Source organism: Bactrocera neohumeralis, chromosome 4 (assembly GCF_024586455.1).
Source record: "Bactrocera neohumeralis isolate Rockhampton chromosome 4, APGP_CSIRO_Bneo_wtdbg2-racon-allhic-juicebox.fasta_v2, whole genome shotgun sequence".
Lineage (NCBI taxonomy): Eukaryota > Metazoa > Arthropoda > Insecta > Diptera > Tephritidae > Bactrocera > Bactrocera neohumeralis.
Window position 1 is genome coordinate 73,687,747 of NC_065921.1, and position 26,836 is coordinate 73,714,582.

General features: G+C 38.4%; 1 protein-coding gene and 2 non-coding genes across 3 annotated transcripts in view; 1 reads left to right on the forward strand and 2 right to left on the reverse strand.

The window, feature by feature from the left end:
• Positions 1-15,918, reverse strand: part of LOC126756674 (ecdysone receptor) — a 310,622-nt gene extending 294,704 nt beyond the window's left edge. Inside the window, exon 1 of the mRNA XM_050469911.1 lies at positions 15,444-15,918. The gene's annotated coding sequence lies outside the window, so the exon portion shown is untranslated. The remainder of the gene's footprint in view (positions 1-15,443) is intronic.
• Positions 3,099-3,172, forward strand: Trnan-guu (transfer RNA asparagine (anticodon GUU)). The gene has a single exon. It is a non-coding gene; the product is annotated as a tRNA-Asn (tRNA).
• Positions 3,481-3,553, reverse strand: Trnaa-agc (transfer RNA alanine (anticodon AGC)). The gene has a single exon. It is a non-coding gene; the product is annotated as a tRNA-Ala (tRNA).
• Positions 15,919-26,836: the final 10,918 nt, after the last annotated feature.

Sequence of the window (26,836 nt, forward strand, 5' to 3'; positions counted from 1 at the left end):
TAGTATTTTGACAATTGAAAATAAAATTTATGGGTAGCTATAATAAGGGCCAGAGGTTCATTGGAAAGACGAGGACAACATCTGATGAGTCGATGTTACAGTTTTCGAGAGAAAGTTTCTGCGGAATATTTATGGAACTTTGTGGAGAATACCGCAGTCCATGGAACGATCAGCTGTACGTGATATACGACGACATTGACATAGTTCAAAAGGAACATTCCAGCTCTGAGAGTATTCGACGCAGTTCCCGCCAGAGGAATCAGAGAAAGAGGAAGGCCTCCACTCCATTGGAAATACCAGGTGAAGAAGGACCTGGCTACACTTAGAATCTTCAGTTGGCGCTAATCAGCGAAAAGGAAGAACGACTGGTGCGCCGCTGTAAATTCGACTACAGTATCGTTAGTGGTGTCTACGCCAATAAAGAAGATGAAAAATTCTAGTGCTCAGCTCTACCATAAAGTACAGATAATCTTTTCAAGCTAGCTATTTCTGTTTCAGAATATTGAGAAGATAAGGGTCTGTGTAATTAGCGTTAATCGATTGTTTTGACAAAGAGTTTCCATGAAGTCGACAAAGTTGTTAGCCACTGACGGTCAAGCTGCTGTAACACATGCTCGAGCTTATCCCATAAGGAAGTCTACTCTTCATACAAAACCATTTTGAGCAAGCAGCAACATTTACAACAAAGTAAAAATTGAGATTTATTTCTCAAAATAGTCTCACTTTAGCTCGAAGCACTAGACTAAGCGATGCTCCTACTTTCCAACTCGTCAGAAAAATACATTTTTTGGGAGCTCTTCAAAGAAGGTTGCAGCGATTCGAATTCCTTCAGACGAGTGACTTTTTAAAGTTTAGAAGAAAAAAAGTCGTACGGACACAAATCTGGAGAATGTGGGGGATAGTGCAACAGTTAACAGAATAATTCGGGCAAAATATTTGCGCGACGGCGGATGGTTGAACCGATACCAATTTTTTCCGCCAAATGAGGACATTTTTCCTCCATAGTAGAAGCCCTTTGACTCTTGTAAAATCAAGGAAGCGCTGGTGGCCACATTTTCGGCATATAGAATAGTTTTCGCCGCCTCCGGGCAAAGTTCGCTGTGTGAAGATCAATGTTTCGACCGTTTTTTGGTCTCTGAGTGTACCAGCAGATCTAGGCTTCATCGACGGGCACGACAAGAATAATCAGGAACTCTTTCGAATTGCTCTACGCAATCCAAATGGAAGCGAGCAGTCCTTTTTCGAACTAAGAGGGATACCTCACAAATTTCCACAATGGGGAAATGGTCAGTGCGGTAATCGAATAACTGTTTGCTAACGAGCTCTGCGGACGAGCGGCTATCCCTTTCGAACTGACTCGTTTATCTAACAAAAGAAAACCAAAAACAATAACTACTCCTCGCCTTCAGCCAAAAGACGATTAAGAGTGCTCCTAGTTGTATCAACCATAGCACACCGGTGTAAACAGCAGCAAACACCGGGGGTACCCCAAACACAAATGAAAAACCATCCACCTCCAAAGCAACCGTGGGTACCAACTAAAATACACTGGCCGCTAAAGGAAAAAAGAAAAGATGAAAAGGAAGAAATCATTGAATCAAGTTCAATCAAGAATCAAGCCGGTAGCAGAGTGCAGTCTTTATACTAGGTAAGATTGACAAGGATCATGATGCCGATACCTCAGTTGATGAAGAGACATAAAGCACGAAGGGAAGATAGTAAAGCACTATTAGAATACTATGAAAGTTTCTTGAAAATGAAACAAAAAGAACCTCCATTCCAAACCAGTAAGCAGGTAGGTGCCCTGAAAAGGAATCGCTTTCAGAATAAAATGACGAGACCTCTGCTTAAAGAGCCGTAACAAAAGCAGAGCAATACAACAACGACAAGGCACTTCAGTGATGCGGCCAGAGACAGCCTGCAGGTGGCTGTCATTAACGGGAACTCCTCTTCACCGAGCACCATACAGGAGAGATAGTTGAAGATCGAAGTCATACTGTCGAGTCTACTATGAAGCTACATACATACATATGTGCTCGACAATCCAGCGGGTACCCATCCGGAGTTGCCATCTCGGAAACCCTCAGGGGCTACAAGGTCATCAAGTACGTGGACTAGGACCTTAGCAAGACTATAAGGTCCTACGACAGTGCTTCAAAATAGCGCATCCAGCGCTGCTTGAGCCCATAGTGGTAGCACTTTTACCTACCTACGTACAATATTTCATGCCAGATATGACATTAAGTGCGTTTGCGATGCGGACTTTCTACGTTATCCAGCGCACCTTGAATTAGCGGTGTGCCAGAAGGCACCGTGGGCTACTGTCACCTTGGACGTAGCCGTTACGGTCACTTGGTTGTGGCTCATCAAAAACCTACAAGCAAATTGAAACTCAATAAACCAATTTTTGACGCCACCCGAATATGTGTAGACTCTAAAGCTCTTTCACTTCTCCTTCTGCTTTACAGGGGTAGACAACGCTTACGCGGTTATAGCCGAGCTAACAAAAGGACACTACAGCCTCAACAACAACTCTTTGACTTCACTGCACGATCTCCTCGCAACTAAGCCAAAAATGGGCCAAGCAAATATTCCAGAATCCCTAAAACGTAGTGATGTGTAAATCTTTCAAGCTAAATGAAAGACAACTGTTCGAAAAGAATTCAAAAACAAAACGGAACATACTCATTCGCAGTACTGCTAAATTTTTAGTATGGAATATGCTCGATACATATCAACAAATATTCAGGTTTCAAGTGTGATGCCAAATCAGAAAATCAAAATAAACAAAAACGAAGGAATAGGTTATTTTTAGCATGCTCGTTCTTATTTTTGTCTGCTTTGTTTTTGTTAATATTTTACAACAATGTAATTTCATTCACTTTATACTCGAGCAAACAACAACTGCGCGCTCGTATAACAACCACATTCATTCTCACGCTCACTTTGCATCTCTTATTTCGCCAATTCGCCGCAAATATGCTGCTCGCCACTTTAGAATGATTGCATTACATTCTCACAATATTAGCGACTCTTTGTTATTGTTGTTATTTATTCGCTGTTATTGTGATGTGTGTTTGGTTGGCGCTTAATATGCAGCCTCCGTGGCGCAATTGGCTAGCGCGTTCGGCTGTTAACCGAAAGGTTGGTGGTTCGAGCCCACCCGGGGGCGCATGTAAACTTTTTGCCAACAAATTTATTATTATAATAACAATAAATTTTAAACATATGTACATTAATGTTTTTTAAGGTATTTCAAATGATGTTATTTAATATTTTCTAACAAAACTTTTTCTAATAACCGTAATATTTCTATATTTCAATTGATTTTTTCAAGACAGATTCTAAATAAAATTAAAAATTTATTAAATAGTTTATAAATCTGTTGAAGAGTCTAGACAACCTTCAAAGCCGCGCATAGTTCTAAAATTAATAATATTTCCTCAAAAAATCAGTCAAAGTCAAATAAAATATGAACTTTGGAGATGCGGGGCATCGATCCCCGTACCTCTCACATGCTAAGCGAGCGCTCTACCATCTGAGCTACATCCCCATAAAAATTTCGTAGACCAATGTAGTAATTTAAATACTAAAGTATGTGTCATTAACTGGTTAAACGGTTTTATATCGGAAATAAGACCCATTGTAACCGGTCACACGTTCCAATATCGGAAATAAGAAACTTTTCATTATGCATAACGAATCACAATGAATTCCACAAGTTTTATTGAGTTTGTAACCCTTGAAATACAGCATAAAGTCATTGTACTCTATGAGTAATAACGAGAGATAAGCAATGACATGTGAAATACAAATATTTGGCAACAGGAACCAACAATAAAGTGGCCGTAGTTCAAGAAAGGAAGCTTATTGGATGGTTAGGTTAGTTTAGCTTAAGACGTCGATCCTAACAGGGAACTCACGTGGACTGTTAGAACGCCGGTCCGTAAATCAAAAAAAAAAAAACCTCAAAAATTGTGGTGAGACGCCTAAAATTCTTTTGGATAGTTAGGATGCTTTAGATCAAAAAAACCCTCAGGACAAAAATCTACCTGTAATTTTTGTGTATACAAGTACAAATCAAAGTGAGCGCCTATCACAAATTCGTTGAGACGGTTAGACTCAGTTTGGACTATGTTTCTGGTTCGCCGAAGCTAAAACTTTTGAGATGTTTTGCAAAAGGCGGACAGTGGAGGAGAAAGTGTATGGATGTTTCACCCTTTTCCATGTAACTTTGACAACTAGCGTTCGATAAGACTTTTAACCTTACCACATGAGTGCCTATTGGACGGTGTGTGAGTAGCTCAGTAGATCTCTTGTGTTCTACTCAAGGTTAAGAGGATACCGCAGTCGCATAGAATCCGGTCTTCGAACAGCGACTGCTAAGTCGACGCGAGGTCCATGGACCAGGTGCTAGAACGTAAAAGGGTTTGGTCACATACCGCTGTTTTAAGTGAGACAGACACTCCTTAACTAATTTTGAGCGCACAGTTAGCCGCTTTACTGTCAGAGTGAATGCTCACCTTAATAAGAGCCACTTCTGCCTGAAAAATACTAATGTGGTCTGGTAGGCTTAAGCTAAGATTGACTGAGAGCTCCTTACAGAAAACTCCGTTTCCAACCTGCCACCTTAGCCTTGGCCTATCCATGAAAAAGTTCACTGCGCATCTTTTCCAGCGACTTCTCGCCATTCAAATAGACCTCGTCGGTATTTGAGCATAGAAAATATTGGCTAGTTAGTGAATGAAAAAAAGACAAGATCGATAAAAGTATGAGCTCCGTATTACAACATAAGGTTAAGCTCCCAACATAAAGCTCCTAATAATATATACAGGATTAGACAGTCTGAAAGTGTTCGAGAGCAAGACATAGACGATAGAGATATGAACACATCGACAAAATGTGAAGGATATGGTGCTTGAAAATCGTCAAGCAAGGTTTAAAGAGATGGCAAAAGAGCTCAACATCTCTTTCGAGTCTATTCGAATGATTTTAGTGCATATTTTGGGTATGAAACGCGTTCTTGCTCTACTCGTCCCAATAAAGCTGAATATTTTTCAAAAAGAGTACTGTCCTCTTTGGACATGTTTGATCGTGCGAATTCCAATCCTACCTTCATGGAGAGCATTATAACTGCCGGTGAGATTTGGGTTTATGAGCTTGACATGCAAGCAAGTCAACAAAGATCAATATAGATGAAAAAACAATAGCCGAAACTAAAAAACTACATCAAAGCCGCTCAAAAATCAAGGTAATTCTAATAGTTTTTTTTTGGATATTCATGGTTTGGTGCATCATGAATTTGTTTCGGAGGGACAAACGGTCAATAAAGTAAAGTTCTATTCGGCCGTATTGCGGCGTTTGCGTGACAACATCCACCGAAAACCTAACCTATCACGCCGTGAGTTTTAAAAAATGGATAATAATCTAGGCATACCGACAACATTCGCTTCAACTCTATGAAGTCTCCAATGAACAAGTACCTTCTACACATACATAAATGTTTAAATGTAGTACATATTGCAACTACACCAAAAATGTTCCAAAAGTTCACTTGTATTAAATGCTTTTACAAACTTTTTCAATTTCCCGCAGTTCGGCTAATCGCCACTTACTTTTATTGCTTACACGAATATTGTACGTTCGTTTAGCTATCTCTCTCGTGTCGTTGTGCAATTTTCGTGTTCAGGCTAATGTTTTTTTTTTAATTATTTTTCCAATTATCCACTCTCTTTTTGATAATTTTTGTGCATTATTTTTTTTATACCTTGAACAGGATATATTAAGTTTGTCACGATGTTTGTAACAACCAAAAGGATCAAAATTATGTTCTTATATGGGAAACTTTTTCATTTGACGAGATTTCTTTACAAAATTTGTCATGGATTATTTTCCAAGGCAACGCCACAATATCCGAAGAATTTTTTTAGATCGTAAGACTATAATATACAGCTGCCATACAAACTGAACGATGAAAATCAAGTTCTTGTATGAAATCTTTTTCATTTGTGTAGGGTATTCTAGCTTCGTTGTGGCCGAAGTTCACCGTTTTTCTTCTTTTCGTGTTTTTGTTCAGTTAGTTCGCGGTTGCTTGTTTTCGGTGTCAGACAATTGAATGAAAATGTAAAAAAGGAAATCAAACGCCAAGAATAGAGCGGATAAAAACACGTAAATTGAAATTGAAATTGCCAACGGAAGTGGGATACCAAAATACAAAAGCAACAGAAATTACAGCAGCAATTACAACACTGCCAGCGGCAACGAGAGCAATGCACATGCCGCAACAATAGTAAAATGCGCAACAAAATTGGATACCAACAGTCAGCCAGACAGCCAGTCAGTCAACGAATGCATAGTTTAGACACAACCGACAAAAAAACATAGATATATAAATTAAACTAAATTAATTTGAAAGCACCCAGCGTTAACGCTACGAGCGTGCGAATACGCCAGGCTAGTTAGCTGCCATAGAATGACAGCTCGTTTGGCTGCGCTTTCCCGCCCTTCGTCAGCAGCCTAACTTCATTGTCGCTTTCGTTCGTATGCACGAGTGTGTACGTAAGCCCGATTTTCAGTTCAATTCGTTTTGTTGCATTGCAGCATTTCGTTTTATTTCGCCTTTTTTGTGTGCATTTAATTTCGTTTTCATCCATGCTGTGATCGCCGCCGCACTCGTGTTTGGTTGTCGTTTCGTCACGTCTCGTCGCATTTTTCGCATCGCTTCGCATGTAACATTCTATTCTAACCTAGTGCTCAGCACACGGCACCCCAACGCCACCACTTGATAGCATCATCGATGCGCCAGCACTTCATCTGTCCCCAAACGCCTTGAGCAAGCAGACAAGCACCAGATGAGCGCGAAATTTCGAATGCGGCAGACTTTGCAGGTAATTTATGTGTGTGGAAAGTTTGGTACGACCAGTCAAACATAGAGCAATAAATTTGCAACAAAATCTATGCAACGAGATATTTTTTCAAGTAATTGGAAGCGAGATTTGAATTTTTCTAGCTGATAGTAAGAAAAATATAGAAAACTGTAAGGTGGAGGAGCTTCCTGTTACAATTTAGAGCTCATACTTGGGTAGACTTTTTAAAGGTGTCTAAGAACGCATATTTCAAAGTATCAAGATCTACCCCCAACGCTCGGTGCATCCGAAAGGGATGAGTTCACTTCCATGCCCGTTTGGGCCTCAGTTTCCTTATATGCTGTCGCTCCTGGAGGTTGTGGGACATCCGCCTTAGCATCGATAGGGAGGATCCTAAGAACCATCAAGCTGACGGACACTTTTGCGTTTATGAGGGGACCCATGGACTCCTTGTTTAGGGGAGTCATAGCTCATCGGTTTTTATTGAGCCTTATGACTTCCAACCTAGTTAGGGAAGACGGGTTGCAGTACCGCAGCATTTTCTCTGTCTCCTCAGGTGTGGAGAATTCAGAAGGAAGCCAGACGCGAACGCGAAGGTGCAGTGGAAGATCCATCTTGGCTAAAGCCTCTATTCTAGTTTCCTTCCAGACCTCTCCAAGCCTGCCTACCGATCCGGAATTTCCCTTGACCACCTTCATGAAAACCGCGGATATACGAATATATTAGTCACCTAAGGATAATATTTAGTTGGCTATCCTTTATTACGTAGCACTTCAGTACACGTTGGGAGGGACTTTTTTTGTTCCTTACTGCCTTTATTATTTCCCATAAAGATTTGTGGGGCTCATGTCCAGACTGGCCAATCGATAATTCAAATATTTCAACTACTTATCCGCATAAGCGGTGTCTACGCCAATAAAATGGAAGAAGAAGATCCACCTTTTAACGACCCGCGAGCGTGTTGAAAAATTCAAGCCAATTGTGAAGCAACCCACACCATCACCTGTCACTGACCCAGCACATTTCACAGTTTTTTTAGTGTACTTGGGCCTAAGTTCTTGTGAAGGGGGTCGTCATACATATGGTTTTCCATCATTGCCAAATATGTGGAAGTATCAAATTCCAGAGCTTAGGGCTTTTTCAGAAATGGTCTTTCGCTAAAGATTGTGTTTCGCGCTCAACTTATGGTCAACATAATCGACCCACTGAGCGTACTATTCGCCACACCATCACCCATCTTAAGAACCACCATTCATTATTGGATAATAATCGACGGAATAGACCACGTCCAGCACGCAGTGAAGAAAATAAAGCAGGCGAAGAGTGTACACGAAGACCGTGGAGAGTTCATACGGCGCCGTTTGCAATCACTCGGACTGACGTATGGAACGACTTGGCGCATTTTAAGTCGAGATCTTAAATTTAAAGCATACAAAATGCGACCTTCTCAAGCGACATCTCTTGAAAAGTTCCAAGAAGACCGGACGTTTTCGAGCCAAATTTTGTTCAGCGATGAGGCCCATTTCTTGCTCAATGAGTATGTAAACAAGCAAAATTGCTGCATTTGGAACGAAGAGCAATCTAAAAAGATTTATGAGCTACCATTTCTTCCAGAAAAAAATGCTTTGGTGTGGTTTGTGGGCAAGTGGGATCATTTGTCCATATTTCTTCAAATATGATGACGGTGAGAACGTAACCGTCAATAGCGACCGTTATCGCGCAATAATAACCGACTATTTGAAGTCTCTGATTGAAGTTCGTGATCTTGGCGACATTTGGTTTCAAAACGACGGCGCCACTTCTCACACATCGCATCAATCAAGGGATTTAGAACAGAGAGAACACTTCGGTGAGCAGATAATTTCTTGTTTTGGGCCGGTCGGTTGGCCACCAAGATTGTGTGATATCACAGACTTTTTCCTGTGGGGATATGTAAAGTCTAAAGTCTATGCGGACAATCCCGCTTCGATTCAAACCTTGGAGTAAAATATTACACGTTGCATTCGCCAGTTACCAGTCAAAATACTCGAACGAGTCACCGAAAATTGATTTCAATGGATGGACCATTTGAGACGTAGCCGTGGCCGTGGACGTTTGAAAGAGATAATCTTCAAAAAATAAAGGCCAAAGAGTGTTCTTGCGAATGATAATAAACATTCCTTATTAAAGTTGAAGTTTCTGTGTTTTTTCATTAAAAATGCAGGGAACCTTGAAATGGATCACCCTTTATGTAACAATCAATAAATCAAAAATAGTTTATAAAGTTGAACAAAGTGCAAATGTTATTTTATTTTATGAAATTGCAATTTCAGTACGGATTTTGAAATATTTCGAAATAACCGTGTATCAGCACTACGTTATCAAAAATCCGCTTTCGAATCGCACAGCAAACGCCTTTCTGCTGACAACTGCACTAATTTGCATACAAAATTCACGGGAAGTGAACACGAATAGCTAACAGCAGCCGCAAACAGAGTACTTACACACATACTTTTACATACATACATATGTATATAAATAACAATAATAATAATAACAATAGTTGGTGCATTTGTTTAATAACAAAAACAACGGGAAGAGCATTAAACTTTTATCAGCGCAACCGGTGCTGACATTCGCCAGAAAAAAAACTGAAACGTGAAAAATAATTGCCGAGACGATGAGTACGCGAGTGGCAGAGGGCGAGAGTACGCGAGCGCAATATGAAACTATTTACTACCAACAATAAGTAAAGCTGAAGTGGGGAAAAGCTGAAGCGAGCAAAATAAGATTGAAATTGAAACCAACAAAAAAGAAGAGGAAAAAATACAAAAACAGTTTGAATAGCGACACGGAAGCGCTAAAACTAAATCACGTGCATACAGTTAGCAGAACGCTAGCATACACGAAACCACTCTCCACACATGCAAACACACACACACATATATACATATGTATATGTATACACAAGCGTCGTATTATTTGGCCCACTGACTGAGTGGCGCTGATGGCGGTCATACGCCACATAAGTAGCCGAAGAATTTTTGATTGAATTCTCGCAGCCGCCACACTGACTGCTGGGGCACATCGGCAGCGTTGGAGCCGACGCTGGTCAGTCGAGCAAACGAGCGAAATGTTGACTTTTTACGACTTTTTTCATAACATTTGCGATGGCGATGGCGATGGCTGGTTAATAGGTGCCAAAATGAGCGCACAAAGAAAAAATAAAAAAAAAACAAAAAAAAGTTACAGCAGAAAAAACATAACAAAATCAACCAGAAAACACCAAGGAAAAAATCAGCCACAAAAATGACAACAACAGTAAAGAAGTCAGCCACAAAAATAACAGCAACACCAACATTTTGTGTGTCACTACGTCATACCGCAAAAAGCAACAAATAAAAATCGCCGCGAAGGTACGAGTGTGTGGCAAAATGGAGTGAGAAATATACATAAATAAAATATCACGCTAAATATGCATGTAAAACGCGACAATGAACAACAAAAAAACAAGAAACAAGTAGATATACCCTGCACAAATCTGAAAGTTTTAATACAAAAATTGATTTTGATCGTTCAGTTTGTATGGCAGCTATATGCTATAGTGGTCCAATCTGGAAATTTTTTGCAGAGTATATTGCGCTGCTTTGGACGATAATTTATGCCAAATTTCATGAAGATAACTCCTCAAATCAAAAAGTTTCTATATAAAGACTTGATTTTGAACGATCAGTTTGTATGGCTGCTATATGCTATAGTGGTCCGATCTTGAATATTTGTTCACAGATTATCGTAGGGCAATGGACAGTAATTTATACGAAATTTCGTGAAGATAACTCGTCAAATAAAAAAGTTTTCTATATAAAAACTTGATTTTCATCGATCAATTTGTATGGCAGCTGGTGTATCGGTTAGTGGCCCGTTATCGGTTGTTCTGTAAAAAAGTAGATTCTTGGGGGAAAAGCACTTGTGCAATATTCTATATCGATATCTCAAAAACTAAGGGACTAACTCCAATATATACAGGCAGTTGGACATGACTAAATCAACGCTCAGCACGTCATGCTGATGATTTTAATAAATAAGTATATTATGAAATCCTCGACTTTTCCTGCTGCATGTTACCAACTTCGTGGCAAACTTATTATACACTGTTCAAGGTATAAATATACAAACATACATATGACAAATAAAGAAGTATGTGTATGGTAGACCCACAAAAAATAAGAAGATATTGTAAACCTGCTCTCGAGACTAAATTTGGAAGCTGCTTCAAAGGCTTGCTGCTTGCTTTGTTCAGCATGCTGGCTTGATTTCATGATACGAAATTCACCTGTGTGTTTATTGGCGAATATTGGCTTTACAAATGTCGCAAACAAGTTAACTGTAATATAAATTCTACTGAAAATATATTCAACTACATTTTGGCTTCACATCATTTCCAGCGTAATGAACCGCCAAAATGGCAGCTCAAAATTGTAACTCACCATTAGCACCAAAAAATATACTAAAAGCGATGTGCCACACCCTCCTTGCTAGTCTAAACTTGTAATCAAATAGTACGAGTATTTACACATACACACTTGAAAGCATTACATCGATTACAATAACACAGATAACATTTTGCTCACTGCAATGCCGATTGCGTTCGAATTGCAGTGGAGAGCACCGCACATGCTCTCTACTGCACTCTCGTGCACTCACATACATATGTACATATGTACGTACTTAAATATTCATGGTTGTGCTTACAACTGCGACGGTATGTAATGGATAAATACGTAATACGTAATTGCGTGGGCGATTTGATTGCTTGTTTATTGTTGTTGGCGGCCAAACAAAACCAACTACAAATCGGCACATGAGAGTAAAGCAGTATTTATAGCAGAAAAAGAAGGGCACGCACTCAGCATTGAGAATGTGTTTGCAATTGTCCAAATTATTGCGTCCCAGCAATATAAAAAGATTGTAGAATTTAAAAAAATAGAAAAAATATTTCTAAAAACCAGTAAGGAAGGGCTAAGTGTCAAAGATCAAAGTCATGAATGGCAACAATAACAATTACAACTATTCTCGATTTTTGTCTAATTTGATTACGATAGCTTTTATTGATTATATGAGATATAAACTCAACCAAAAAGGTGAAATTAAAAATGAGGCGCGTATACTATTATATGTACAAGGGGCTGGGGTTTATACCGATTTCATTCATAATCAGCTGGTAGCTTAGAAAACATTTAATTTCTTTAGAATAGCGCATATATTGACCTAAATGGATTGTCTAAAGTTAACATATGAGGATGGAGCCATGTGTAGAAGTTCACGCAAGTGAGTGACCAGAAATGATTATTTTACAATGGCTCAAGCAGTTCAGGACTTACGGTCTTATATGAAGTATCCTATGGGTAGCCAAAAACATCCGTTTGCAAGCGAGCAGAAGTGAGAAGGCGATACATCCCTGCGCGCTGGTTTTGTGACCCACCACGTAAAAAAACACTCCCAATGAAAAGTAGAAAACAATCGCGGATGAGAGAAGGAAAAGGAAGACCTCCATTCCGTTAAAAAGAACAGGTGGAGAAGGTTCTGGCTACACTTGGAATCTTCGTTTGTGATATACAGTGAAAACGAAGAACGACTGACTCTGTTGTAAACTCGGCTATAACCGCCTAAGCGGTGTCTACGCCAATAAAGAAGAAGAAAGTTAATTAGAATGTCGTAAATTATTATAATAGGTATATTGGGGCTAAGAGAAGTATTGTATTGACTCAATTTCAACTATTAGCGCACACATTGACTGATATATTCAGGATGAAGCCGGATTTTCGACAATCTGTGAACGGTATAAAGGCAAATTATTATCAAAAAAAAGATCTTTTTCATTAAAAAAAATTACATATTTACCGATAGGTTGTATGACATGAAATCAGCCGAAGTTCGAATTTACATATTTTGGTTATATGGACATTCTCTTGACTCGAATTCAGCCATTTTCGGCAGATTTTTTTTAGAAAAAAAGGTCTCTTTCATTAAGATTACTCACTTATACATACTTAAATATGTATACGGTATGAAATCAATATATTTTATTGGCTGTATGGGAGCTAGGGGAAATATTAGCACGATTTTTTCTCTGAATATCCATAAAATATCTCACAGATTCACTGATATTTTGCGTAAAGAACCCGTCATAGGCATGGTTCCACATATTTGCTATCGGGTGAAAAATTATGGTTCGACTTTGATTTTTAAAAGTGTACTGTCGTAACTTGAAGGTTCTACTTGTGCAAAGCTTTCTTCCGAAACTTTTATTCGTGCTTGATTTATATACTGTAAGAACAAAATTAAAATTGTGATACATGAAAAGTAGGCATTGTTGTAGGAACAAGCAAAGGTTCCCCTGAATTCAGGCGCTGGATATCTGGGCTTCGCGCGAGCGGAGCAAAAGGTGGTCAGCAACTATCTAACTTAAGGAATGTTGTGTCTGTCATCAATGCATGACTTCACATGTTCTTAAAACAACAAATAGGTATCATAATGAATAGGCCTATAATTTTAGAAACATAAATCTGTTTTCAAAATCAATTTTGACATACAATATTTTAAATTTTGTAAAATAATTTGGTAGAGTTGGTTCTCATAAGTGCATAAATTAAAAAAAAAAACCAGAAAAAACGTTAACTTCGGTTGTACCGAAGCTAAATACCCTTCACAGGTGCATTTCTGTTAGTAACGATGTGTTCAGTTTGTATGGAAGCTATATGCTATAGTAATCCGTTCTAAACAAGTTTTTTAGAGATGACGTTGTTGCCTTAAAAAATAACATATACCAAATTTCGTGAATATATCTTGTCAAATGTGAAAGTTGTCCATGCAAGAACTTGATTCCGATCGTTCAGTTTGTATGGCAGCTATATGCTATAGTTCACCGATCTGAACAATTTCTTCGGAGATTATATTGTTGCCTTAGGAAATAACATATACCAAATTTCGTGAATATATCTTGTCAAATGTGAAAGTTTTCCATACAAGCATTTGATTCCGATCGTTCAGTTTGTATGGCAGCTATATGTTATAGTGGCCTGATATCGGCCGTTCCGACAAATGAGCAGCTTCTTGAAGAGAAAATGATGTTTGCAAAATTTCAAAAAGATATCTTAAAAACTGAGAGACTAGTTCGTATATATACAGACAGACGGACAGACGGACAGACAGACAGACAGACAGACGGACATGGCTAAATCGCCTCAGCTCGACATACTGATCATTTATATATAAACTTTATTGGGTCTCCGACGATTCCTTCTGGGTGTTACAAACTTCGTGACAAACTTAATATACCCTGTTCAGGGTATAAAAACGAGTAATCCAAATACTTTTTTTGACAGATTACGCGTGAATTGTGTCAAGCTGTCCTGTTATTTTTTTCGGTATTGTTTTGCATTTCATCACGGAAGGAGTTACGCCTGAACAACGTTTACAAATACTTCAACTTCATTACGGAAATTCTGTAGTGTTTCGCGCGCTTAGCTCAACTTATGGTCAACATAATCGGCCTACAGAGCGCACTTTTCGCAACACCATACCCATCTTGAGATACAGCATTCGTTATTGGATAACATTCGACCGAAAAGACCATGTCCAGGACGCATTTTACGTCGGGATCTTGAAAGTGTATGAAATACAACTTATTCAAGAATTGAAGTCGCTCGACCTTCTAAGCGACATCACTTCACGCTATGGGTTCTTGAAAAGTTCTATGGAGATCCGACGTCTCCGAGCCAGTGATTCCGTAATCAAGCAAAATTGCCGCATTTGGGACGAAGAGCAACCTCAAGATATTTAAGAGCGGACATTGCTGCCGGTGGGCAGCCATTATCGAACGACATCGCGCCATGATAACCGATTATTTGATGCCTGAAATTTGGTTTCAACAAAACGGCGCTACTTCTCAAACATCGCATCAATCAATTGGACTTATTGAGAGAACACTTCAGTGAGCAGTTAATTTCAGGTTTTGAGCCGGTCGATTAGCCACAAAGAGCGTATGATATCGTTATACTTTTTTCTGTAGGGATATGTAAACTCTAAAGTTTATGTCGACAAATCCGCTTTGATTCAGGACTTGAAAACAAAACATCACGCATGTCAATCGAAAATTACCAGTCGAAATACTCGAACGAGTCGTTGAAAATTGGACACAAGGAATGAACCAGCTGAGACGGAACCTCGGCCAACAATTGAAAGAGGTAATCTTCAAAATATATATGTCAAAGAATTTTCATTCGAATGATAATAAACATTCCTCTTTAAATTTGATGTTTCTGTGTTTTTTCTTTTAAAAAAGTAGGGAACCTCGAAATGGAAAACCTTTATATTTTAAATTTTTCAAAACAATTTGATGGAGTTGGTTCTCATAACTGCATACATTTAAAAAATATATTGTAAAATACGGAGCAACGTTCTTTTTTCGGATTTATGAGGTATGATGTTAATTCAACTATATTTTAAATCTATGTAGTCGGTTGTTAGTTCTGTCGAATGTCTAGTTTTCGGAAATACATATATGGCAAAATATTAAATAATATATTATTTGTATACCTTGCATATATATCTTGTAGTAACTGATGTTTTTTTGGTGTTAGATATTATTTTCCAAGCTCAGCCTTAATCCTGAATTTAAGTGAGATGTTTTGTAGTGTTGCACTTAATCCAGAGTATTTGTTTTTAACGGAGTTTTTTTATCGGTGTTTATGTATACACATATATTTATTTAATTATATATATACATATATATCTATGTATATCTTCAGATATATGTATGTATGTAATTTATTTTAGAATTTCATTTCTGAACACAAGCACTCAACTTTTAGCACATTCCACATTTTTCATGCGATTTTTTATTTGTTTAATGAATTTTGCAGAATTGATAAATATTTATTTATGCTTTTTTGCATCTTCATTTCACAATTTTTATAATTTTTTTTCAAATTCTGCTATATATTTTTATACACTGTACACATTTTTCAGCTTCGTTGCATTTGTCACTTTCTTTTGTCTTTTTAATATACTTTTTTTTACCTACACAGAACAATAAGGAATAGAAACAATAATGATTGCACTAATAAAAAAACGAGACGGCAGAATAGCAACAACAACTGTAGTAGTGCCGAACAGACGTTTGATTTCGTAGCGTAATCGTACTAGGACGAGACAGTGTTGTAGAACATTTCGGAATGGATCCGCACATGAAAACGATACACTTAACGAGGAGCGAAAACCACTGCATACTAAACACCACACATGAGCATACATACATACATATATACAAATATATGTAAATATGTGCATCCGATAGAGAAAAAATTGAATGAGACTACAATAGCAATGCTTGCATACAAATGTCAAGTATGTATGTATGGTGTATGCATGTAGCAGACGAAAGAGACGTAAAGCGATAAATGAAAGTAGTGCTTGTGAGGGAGTGCACACAACAGCAGGCACATACATACATACATATGTCTATGTGTTTGCATGCACTTCGCTTGTCGATGACGGCAATGAGAAGGTGGCGGCAGTGACTCCGGCTCCGACTCCTGTGACGGCTAAAATGTTAACACAAGTATACAGTTTCTGTTATTGTTTTTGTCTCGTTTGCTGAATGCTGTTATTATTATTATTGTTGTTCTTGCTAGAACGTCTGTTCGTTTATGTTGAGCTGCATTTTATTGATGTTGCCCCGTTTGTTGTTGGGATGCGCGTGCGAGACAATGCTGCTATGTAGTGCGTACGGTCGGGTGACGGCGGTAACGGCGGGTTACGCGACGTATGTTAGTGCAGTTGATTACGTACACATGTAGGTTTGTACATATATTTGAACATAGGCATGCTCGTTGTTACTTTCTGAATTGTACTGGCATACTTGCACACAAACAAGCATAGAAATACTGAAAAACAGCAAAAACAACGCGCCGTGAATTCACAATTACTTAGCACACGAAATTCAACATGCGTACGCTAGAAATACCAAAAAAAAACAACGCAAAAAAAATAAATAATTGCAGCGCTGATCGGTCAAAAGCGATATTGTCCATTTTTTCGGTTGTTTTACATTAATTTATTTTATTTAAATTTATTTTTGCTTGTACATTTTTATTTTAAATAAATTTTTTCTAAATAAATTTTTTATTTATTTATTTAGGGTTTTTAAATTATTTTTTATGTAGCTCTGATCGGTCAAAAGCGATTTTTTCGGTTGTTTTACACTCATTTATTTTATTTAAATTTATTTTTTTGTCATATTTTTCAAAATTAATTATTTCTAAATTAATTAATTATTTATATCTTTTTTTATTTATTATTTTTATTTATTTATTTTGCAATATAGTTTTTACATTGCCGACTTTTTTAAATACATAATATATTTGTTTTGTATATATAGGTATGTATCTACATACATAAGAATGCGCTTTTTGTTGAAAATTGTTTTAATTTTGGTTTAATTTGTATTTGTTTTATTTATATATTTTTTTAATTTATATTCTACAAGGAGTGTTCCAAAGTAAACATAACTATTTGAATCTAGCGCCCCCTGGTGGCGCCATCTATATGTCGACTGGTGCGTTAGAATTTGCTATCTTTATCGATTGTCCAGTAAGAATTTCATGACATTTCATATATTGGAAGTGTAGTTATTGCGTTTTAAGTGTCAGTATTTTGTGTGGTCGTGAGGAGTGGTTTCAACGTTTTCAAAGTGATCATAAATGACGATCAACATGTGGGCCAATCAAAACCCGTGATCACCGGAAATTCCATCGAAACTTTCACGCACAGTTCATCAAAAATCAGCCGAAATCATCATTGAAATTCATGGAAATGGAATTGAACATCTCCAAAACATCGATTTATCGCATTTTGACCGAACATTTGGACTTAAGAAAGGTGTGTGTGCACGGTTTGTTCCGCACAAATTTACTGACGACCAAAAAATGCTCAGAATCCAACATTCGAAGGACCAAATATTTCACCAAAAATCACATTTTAACCATTAACCCACTCCCCGTATTCACCTGATATGGCACCGTGCGACTTCTTCCTTTTCGGAAAAATGCATTTGCTCATGAAAGGAAAGCGTTATGCAGACGTAGAGGCCATTCAAAAGGCTTGTACCGGCATACTGGCGGCCATACCGGCCAACGAGCTAAAACACTCGTTCGACATGCTTTTGGACCGTGCAAAAAGCTGTATTGAAGCAGACGGAGACTATTTTGAATAAAAAAAATTGATTTTGCCGAAAAAACCATCTGCTCTGTTTTTTCTTTTAAAGTCCTGTTTACTTTGGAACGCACCTTGTACTTCTTTTGCGATATTTTACTTTTTTAATTATAATTTTTTAATTTTTTTCTTTGTGTTTTTACAATTTTTAGTTATATTTTTTTACTTTTTTAGATTAAATTTTTATTTCTCCTTTGATTATTTTTTTGTTTTTTACTATAATTTTTTATTTTAATTCTTGTACTATATTATTATGTTTTTTATTTAATGCTATTAATTTTTTTTCAATATTTTTTATTTATTATTATTTATTAAAATCATTTGCACCATATTTACGATTTTTTTTCTTTTTATGTTAATTGTTGTGTATATAACTTATTTTGAGTTCAATAAGAATTATGCTAATCGCAGCCGAAGACCTCTCGAAGACATTTTAACCGATCAAAACCTAATTGTTGCATAACACACTTTTTGATTTATTTTTGAAGATACTTCATTCACGAACTTGAAACATGTTTATTTAAGCATTCTGGAGGATTTTGACTATTTAATGTGATATGTATTTCTTTTTAGAGATTTCTTAAATATTATTTGTAACCAAATAGATTTGCTTATAACACAAATTACAAGAATTTTTTAGTTTAAGCTTGGAATAAATTAGCTTCAGAGTTATTTTAAATAAAATGCATTTCTTTCTGCAAATCATACCAGGAATTCTTTAGATTAAACATGCAATTATTAGGACTTTTTATGTGAATTCCAACAGACATATGTACATACATACATACGTATCGATGGAGTATATGGTTGGAACTAGCATGTGTTCTCACTTTCGAAGTACTTTTCAAGACTCTTGCCACCTTGTTTCGTTAATGTTATATTATGTTATGTATTTTGTGTGTTTATTATTATTATTTTATATACACTTGTTTTTTCATCGCAAATACAGATGAACATCCCTAACTTGAATCATCATAATCCACAAAAAGACTTCGAGTAAGAGAAACTTTCAGTTATGGTACGAAATTTTTATGAAATTTTACTTCTATGGCCAATTAAAGATTACGAGTTATGGAGAACTTCGAGTTATGGAATTTCAAGTATATTTCATTATTTCGCATTATTTATATTTATTATATTTTATTTGTTTCCAATATTTTTTATATTATTACGCACATACACATATTATTACGTATGTAATTTTTATAGTGCCATCAAAATTCGATATCTCATAACTACAGATATATAGTTAACCACATTCATATATACATACATATTTATAAAAATATTACACTTCACAAATTGGCAGGCCACATTTACTTTTTTCCATTATATTACATTATTTCAGTAACACTATGCACCTTTAAATTTAATTTAGTAATGCCTGGCCCAAACAATCGTTATCCAATGCATTTCACTTCACATCAACGCGTTTTTCCACACTTTTCTCAATGAATTTCCGACTGAAATTTTACTAGAATTTCTCTTTTCTTACACTTAAACTTTGGCCTGCACCTCCCTTGGTATGCGCACAAAGTTTGGACCATAAAATTGATGCATCTTGCGGACTTTTTTAACTATTACAAGCAGAAGCCTGCATTCCAACAAAATGGTTATTGCCAACTAACGCGAACAAGAACTTTTGCTGCGCGACTCTCACTCAGAGACCAGCGAAAATAACTAACTAACTAAAACGTTGAGCCAGCGAGTTAGTTTATCGGACAGCCAGCAAAATGCATACACTCATGTATGTATGTGTGCGTGTGTATGTGTGCTTGTTTGTGGATATGTACGAATTCGCATTGCTAGTTTTAGAGACGATGAAAAAATCCGCAACAGCAGCTCAGCGCAGAGTTAAGTCCGCACATACAAAAACACACACACAATAATTGAATATTTAACCGTGTCTGTCCATCGATTTTATTGTTTTGCTGCAACGTACACGTTTATGTACCACACTGTCCGTCCAACCAACGACCGACCGACCGTGCACTACCAATTGGGCTCATACTACTCGTACGTTATTATTATTAGGGCCAAGAGTTACCGCGACTCGGCCGTTTAGGCAGTGCACTTGTGTAAGCACACCTACAAAGATATGCGTGTATGTGTGTGTGTTGAGGGAAATGCATTGTATGCAGCCGCTCACTCTCTCGCCAGTAGTTGCTCTCTACGCTTTGCGCTCTCCTGCAATTGCACTTATCAATTTGTTTTGTTTATATTCTTCTCCACATGCGGCGGCAATTTGACAGTTGTAGTGTAGAAAAACTGTGAGCGCCGGAGCGCACTCTCATTGCATTTCAAAATCCAATTCGCTCTGCTTTTTAATGTGTCTTTCGTAACTTCTTTCATTGTTGCTTTTGCTATATGCTGGCTGCTGCCAAAGCGACTGATGGCGTCTACTTTGCCTGCGTCTTGGCTGACTTTTGCTTTGATTCCACAGCTGTTTTTGTTGTTGTGTAGCTGCGTTGCCGTCACTCTTTTACCACCGCCGACGTTCCTTCGCCGCTAGCTCTTGCATTATTATGTACTTTTCCCAACGGTTGTACTTCTATATAGATATATATGTATATGTATGTGCATATGTGGCTGTATGCATCGCTTGGTTGCATTGCTCACTATTAGCCGCAGCCAAAGATTTTTCCTACAGCCTAAAAACAAAATTCTGCTCAGCAATTAGCCTGCCTACAGTCGCACGAATGAGCACAACTAACTACTTCTGTGTGTGTGTGTTTATTTCCCCGCTGTATAGCGCAAACCTACACACACGCACACAGTTTTGCTTATATGAGTACACTTAAGCCAAACTGATTTCCACTTTTTCCTCGCCACAAATTTTCACTGGCTTTTCACACGCCACACATTCGCCTTATTTACCTTTGTTATTCACACACTTCGCGTTTTTGAATCTTCGGATTTTCACATATATTTAAGCACTTGCTTGTTTCAAATTATTTTGTTTATTAGCAATTTTTCACTTTGTCGCACAACAAAACACACACGACACGAAATTTGCTCACGTTTCTAACGCTCGCCGCAGCACAATCACCAACAATGTAACTACGAGCTGCCTAGTGGCTGGCTATTTCAAATATTCTCCGCTTTTCTTTGCTCGCCTCATTTGTCTATTTCTGACATTTCGTCTTGTTCGCCGCATTCGCTCACTCACTGCCCACATTACTGTTGTTGCCGCTGTCGCTACTGTTGCAACACACTGCTGCATTGACAGCGGAGCAAATCTTAACTAGCGCTCTCAGTCTCTCGCTCTCCATCGTGGTCGCTGCTCTCGCGAAAGTATGTCATGTAATGTGGTTGTTGTTGTATTTATTTTGTTTACGTGCTTGAAAGCGCAAGCGCTTTTATATGTGGCACAGCGTTGCCAGCACTGAATTATCAGTTTTATTCTATCCAAAAAACTTCAAACGAAGTGACGAAAACTGTGTTGGTTGATAAAACTATCGATATGTGGCGTCGGAATTTCTACGCTCAGCTGATTGAGAGAGATGTTGTGTTTATGAATTTTCAGTGTCAAAAAATTTTCAAACTTTTATGCTAATGGAGCATAGCGAAGGTATAGGATAAGATAAAATAAATAGATGCGGATTGTACCGCGACCTTAGGTCTATTGTGCTCTCTCCTAAGTCACAACGACCCACTTAGCTCTAACATATTCATAAATTCCAATATACTGCTAAGTGCTATGTAAGGCGATGTGATCCCTATTCGGGAACATGGAACCAAGTGCCTTTATCCTGCATCTGCAGACTGCTATGCAGTCAATTATCCGGGTTTCTGGAGGTATTCTTGAGAGCAAAAGTGGATTGGGATCAGAGATACCATACGCTGACGCTGAAGTACAAAATCTCACCAATAGATATGTGGTATGGAATCAGGGATACCAACCGGTGATATTCAAATGCATCAATCTCACCAACAATGTGGTCATAATAACTCGCCAATTCGGTGCGAGAATACTGAGAGGTTTATTTTAAAATAAAAAAATAATTTTCGATGCGTTACAGTTTCCCACATGATTCATGCCTAGCGATTTCTCAAATATTCAAAGTTCGATAACATTTGCTTTTGTTTTCGATAAAAGCTTTCATCAGTCATTAGTCCAGATACCGATTTGAAATATCGCACACGTTGTTTTATTTCAAGCAGACTTCTCGTGTGTTAAAATTGTCGATATCGGTCCGATAGCATACATATATGTAGCATATATATAGCTATATATGTAGCTGTCATAGAAAGTAGTCTATGAAAATCATGTTCTTGTATGGATTATGTATTCTTGTCCAAAGTAAGGTTTTAATCCACTTCAAGCATGGCACTTAACGCCCTCTTGCACATATTGCCCGTAGACATCGTCGGAAGGTGAATGGCTGCGAAAGTTTTCATCAGACTCAGAGAATCTGGGTTCCTAAAAGAACGCGTGTCTGATCTGAACACTCGGAAATCCTTACTCACTTTTACTTCATACCGAATAACAAGCCGAGCTCTGGCGGCTCCTTCTCTACCCATATACCGACGAGGGAGTTGTGGGTGGGAAGAAGCCGTCGGAGGAGAGGCACAGTAAGCTTCTTTACGGATGGGTCAAAGCTTGGTGGAGGGGTTTACTATCAAGAGCTCTTTATCAACTCCAGCAGGAAGGTTGGTGGAGGGGTTTACTGTCAGGAGCTCTGTGGGTGGGAAGAAGCCGTCGGAGGAGAGGGACAGTAAGCTTCTTTACGGATGGGTCAAATCTTGGTGGAGGGGTTTACTATCAAGAGCTCTTTATCAACTGCAGCAGGAATGTTGGTGGAGGGGAGGAGCTGTGAGGAGCTCTCTATCAATTGCAACTTCAGACTTCCTGTCTATTGCAGTGTCTTCCAGGCCGAGGTTGCAGCCATTAAGGCTGCAGTAGACTTACAGCGCCGGAGTCCAGCCGCCTTCAATGACCATCCACTCAGATAGCAGCGCGGCGATACTCGCCTAAAACTCATTGACATTGCGTTCAGGGCTAGCAAGAAGAGGCACCCTAGCTATCGGTAGAATGGGAGCGCGTCGGTGCTACCGTCTTCTCTTGTGTTCTACTACTAGATAGCTGGGCTTCGCGGAAGCTTGGCCAGCGCTGGGCCATCATGATACTTGCGCTGTTGCAAAAGTGTTTTGGTACAAGTTCGATCGATTCGATTCAGTAAGAGAGAGTTCATGAGTTGTAAAGGGTTATCAGAGGTTTGAGGCATGTGGTTTATCGGTATTCTCAAGAAAGTGCAGAAGTACTTATTAATAAAAGAAAAGGTGTTTGTTGACAGGTGTTCATCTCAAACACACTCTGTGCTCCAACCGAGCCGATCCTCGCCAACGACCCTACATTGACGCCTCATCCTTCTCACCAAACCAAACAACGAACTTTGACAGTTTGTCTTAAAGCCAGCAAAACACAGCGAAATCTTGTTTAGAACCAGAAAATGCACAAAGACACAAAGCGGAAAGTAAGTTAGACGCATAGAAGCATAGCGCAACAGCAATCAAAACCATTAAAACCAGTTGTGTTGCTGCAACAAAGGAGAGCAAACAAAATGAAAAGTTGTAGCTGGAAATGTTGAAATGGCAGCTAAACAAGTGGTGCTCAGCAAAACTATGTTACAAAGTCAACAGCAATGCAAAAACGCGACAACCACAATAGTAGCAACAACAATAACACTAACAACAAAAAATTGCAATGCTCGCTTGCATATACGGCAATATGTTGCCAACACGAAAATTAAACAGAGCTTAAAACCGCAAAACAAACACACACACACACGCAGAAACAAACAAGCATAATGGGCGTTGTGTGTGTGTAGTGACGGCAAGCTACGTGGAGTACACGACGACGAACTATGGCAATGTCTGCAGCGTGTGAGGAAAAGATCGAACGAGTTTATTATAAATACAACAGAAGGCCGTGAAAGAGCTGCCAAAGCACGCAGAAGGGAAGTAAAACCAGTTTTGGTGTGTAGCCAGAGCTTTTGTGCCGGCTATTTTTATGGCAAGCAGCAATTGAGCGAAATACGCGCCGAAACAAGCAAACGTAAACGATAGAGGAATATGTGATAAAAAGCAGTGTTGGAAGAATGCTGATACACACACATACATAACTACAACCATATATATTATATTGTATATGTATCTAGAAACATATTTACATATATGTACATATGTATGTATGGATGTATTTATACATACATTTAACGAGTAAAAAATTAAAATAAATTGTAATGAAAAGAAAAAAATCTGGAGAATTAGAAGCACTGCCGAGCAGAAGCCGGTGAGTAAATGAGTAGCAAAATTGTTGTTATGTGCAGTTCCAGTTGTGTGTGTGTGTGTATATGATGTGTTATTATGTGAAAGATGTGAATTCTGAGTAGAGTTACTACGCAATAACAGCGCTGCGAGTTGTAGGGCCTAGTAAAAACGAAAAAAAAGAACGTTAACTTCGGCAGCACTAAAGTTAGAATACCCTTCACAGTTCAACAAGTTTCCATACAAAAACTTGATTTTGAACGTTTAGTTTGTATAGCAGCTATACGACATAGTGATCCGATCTGCAAAATCTCTTCAGATATTTTAGGTTGGCTTTGGGCAATAACGATGTCGCCTCTTGGTGCCGATTCGTGATGCCAAGTGTAGCCAGCTCCTTCTCCACCTGATCTCTCCAACTGAGTGCAGATCTTCCTCTTACGCTGCTTCCACCGGCGAGTACTAAATCGACATCGACAACCATCAAAGATGGCTTTTTCTCTTCCCTCTCCCTCAACATGACCTAGCCAGCGCAGCCGCGGTCTCTTGATTCGCGTAACTAAGTATGTCAATGTCGCTGTTAATATCGTACAACTCATCGTTCCATCGACTGCGGCATTCGCTACTGCCAATGCGCAAAGAACCATAAATCTTTCGCAGAACCTTTCTCTCGAAAACACGTAACGTCGACTCATCAGATGTCATCCGCGTTGGATTTCAAAGCTGATATTGTTGTTGGTGTTGATGCGGCTTCCAAGATAGACGAGATTATCTACGAGTTATGGCTGTGAACAGCGACGCGTGAGCCAAGTCGCGAATGCGATTACTTTTTTGGATGGCAGGAGATATTTCGTGTTGTTCTTATTCACAACCAAATCCATAAGCTACGTTTCCTTATCCAGTCTGGAAAAAGCAGCACTAGCAGCGCGGTTCTTGAGGCCACTGTTATTAATATCACCGGCGTATGCCAGCAGCTGTACACTCTTATAGAAGATTGTACGTTCTTTATTTAGCTCTGCAACTGGTATTTTTTTCTCCAGTAATAGGTTGAAGAAGTCATACGATGGGCAGTCTCCTTGTTTGAAACCTCGATTGGTATCGAACGGCTCGGAGAGTTTCTTTTCGATCTTGTCGGAGCTTTTGGTGTTGCTCAACGTCAGTTTACAGTTTTGCGGGGAAACCAAGTTCTGACTTAGCGGCAGTACCTTTTCGTAATGTCGAAGGAAGCTTTAAAATCGACAAAGAGGTGCCGTGTATCAATTCTCTTTTCACGGGTCTTTTCCAAGAATTGGCGCATGTTGAACATCTGGTTCTTAGGGGATTTCCAGATCTAAAGCCACACTGATAAGGTCCAATCAGTTTGTTGACAGTCTTCCACATACTACGTTCGATAAGACCTTATATGCAATATTAAGGAGGCTTTTTCCACGGTAATTGGCGCAGATTCTGGAGTTCTCCGTTTTGTGGATTGAGCAGAGCACACATAACTTCATTGTTGAGCATGCATTCATCCGTCCATATCTTACAAAGAAGCGTATGCATGCACCTTTTCAGTTCTTCGCCGCCGTATTTGGTTAGCTCGGGCGCAATCCATCTTTCGAGGATTACCTCTGTCGGCCAGCTCCTCCAGCTCTTCATATTACACATGCGTCTCGCTTACCTCTTCAACCTTGACCTTTCCGTACACCAATAGTTTCGCTTGCAGCTGTATGTAAGGAATTTGAAATTAAGTCCCATAGTTCTCTTATACCGAGTTCCTGATGAGTGCTCTCAGAGAGCGGGAGTGCAAGTCGAGTCGTAAACAGTTTAGCTGTCGGTTGTGTTTGTAGGATGTATGCCAAATTTCGTGAAGATATCTCAACAACTAAAAAAGTTTTCCATACAAAAACTTGATTTTTCTCGGCCAGTTTGCATCATCAAGGTTCTTTTTGGGACTTGAATTTTATCATATCTATCGAACTAATAAATTTTTGAATATATCTCTATTATCAACTAATTTACAAATGATTTTACAAACATTTATTCAAAAGCTCTGGCAACAATATCAATTTTAAGTTTAATTCAACAACCTTAAGTAAACGACTAGCATCTCTTCGAAGAATGTGCGGAATGCAATGTGAAAGTATTAATGAAGTTGTAAAGTATACTTACATATGCATATTATCTACATACATACATACGTCTGTACTTACGTAACGTATGTGTACATGTTTGCAACCGTGCATTTCACAAACCCTAATTTGCGGTGCATTGAGGCAGGTCCCATCAAGTGCCTATCAACTTCCCTGTGCAAATGCAATGGAGGGTTGCACTTTGACTGATGCATGCAAATTCATATAATACACATTTGCATCAGTGTGTGTGTGCATATTATTGTTTGCGCATACTCTATACGGGTTTTCACGTTAATGTTTGAAGCGAAGGAAAGTTTCTCGATATTTTTTTCCAGC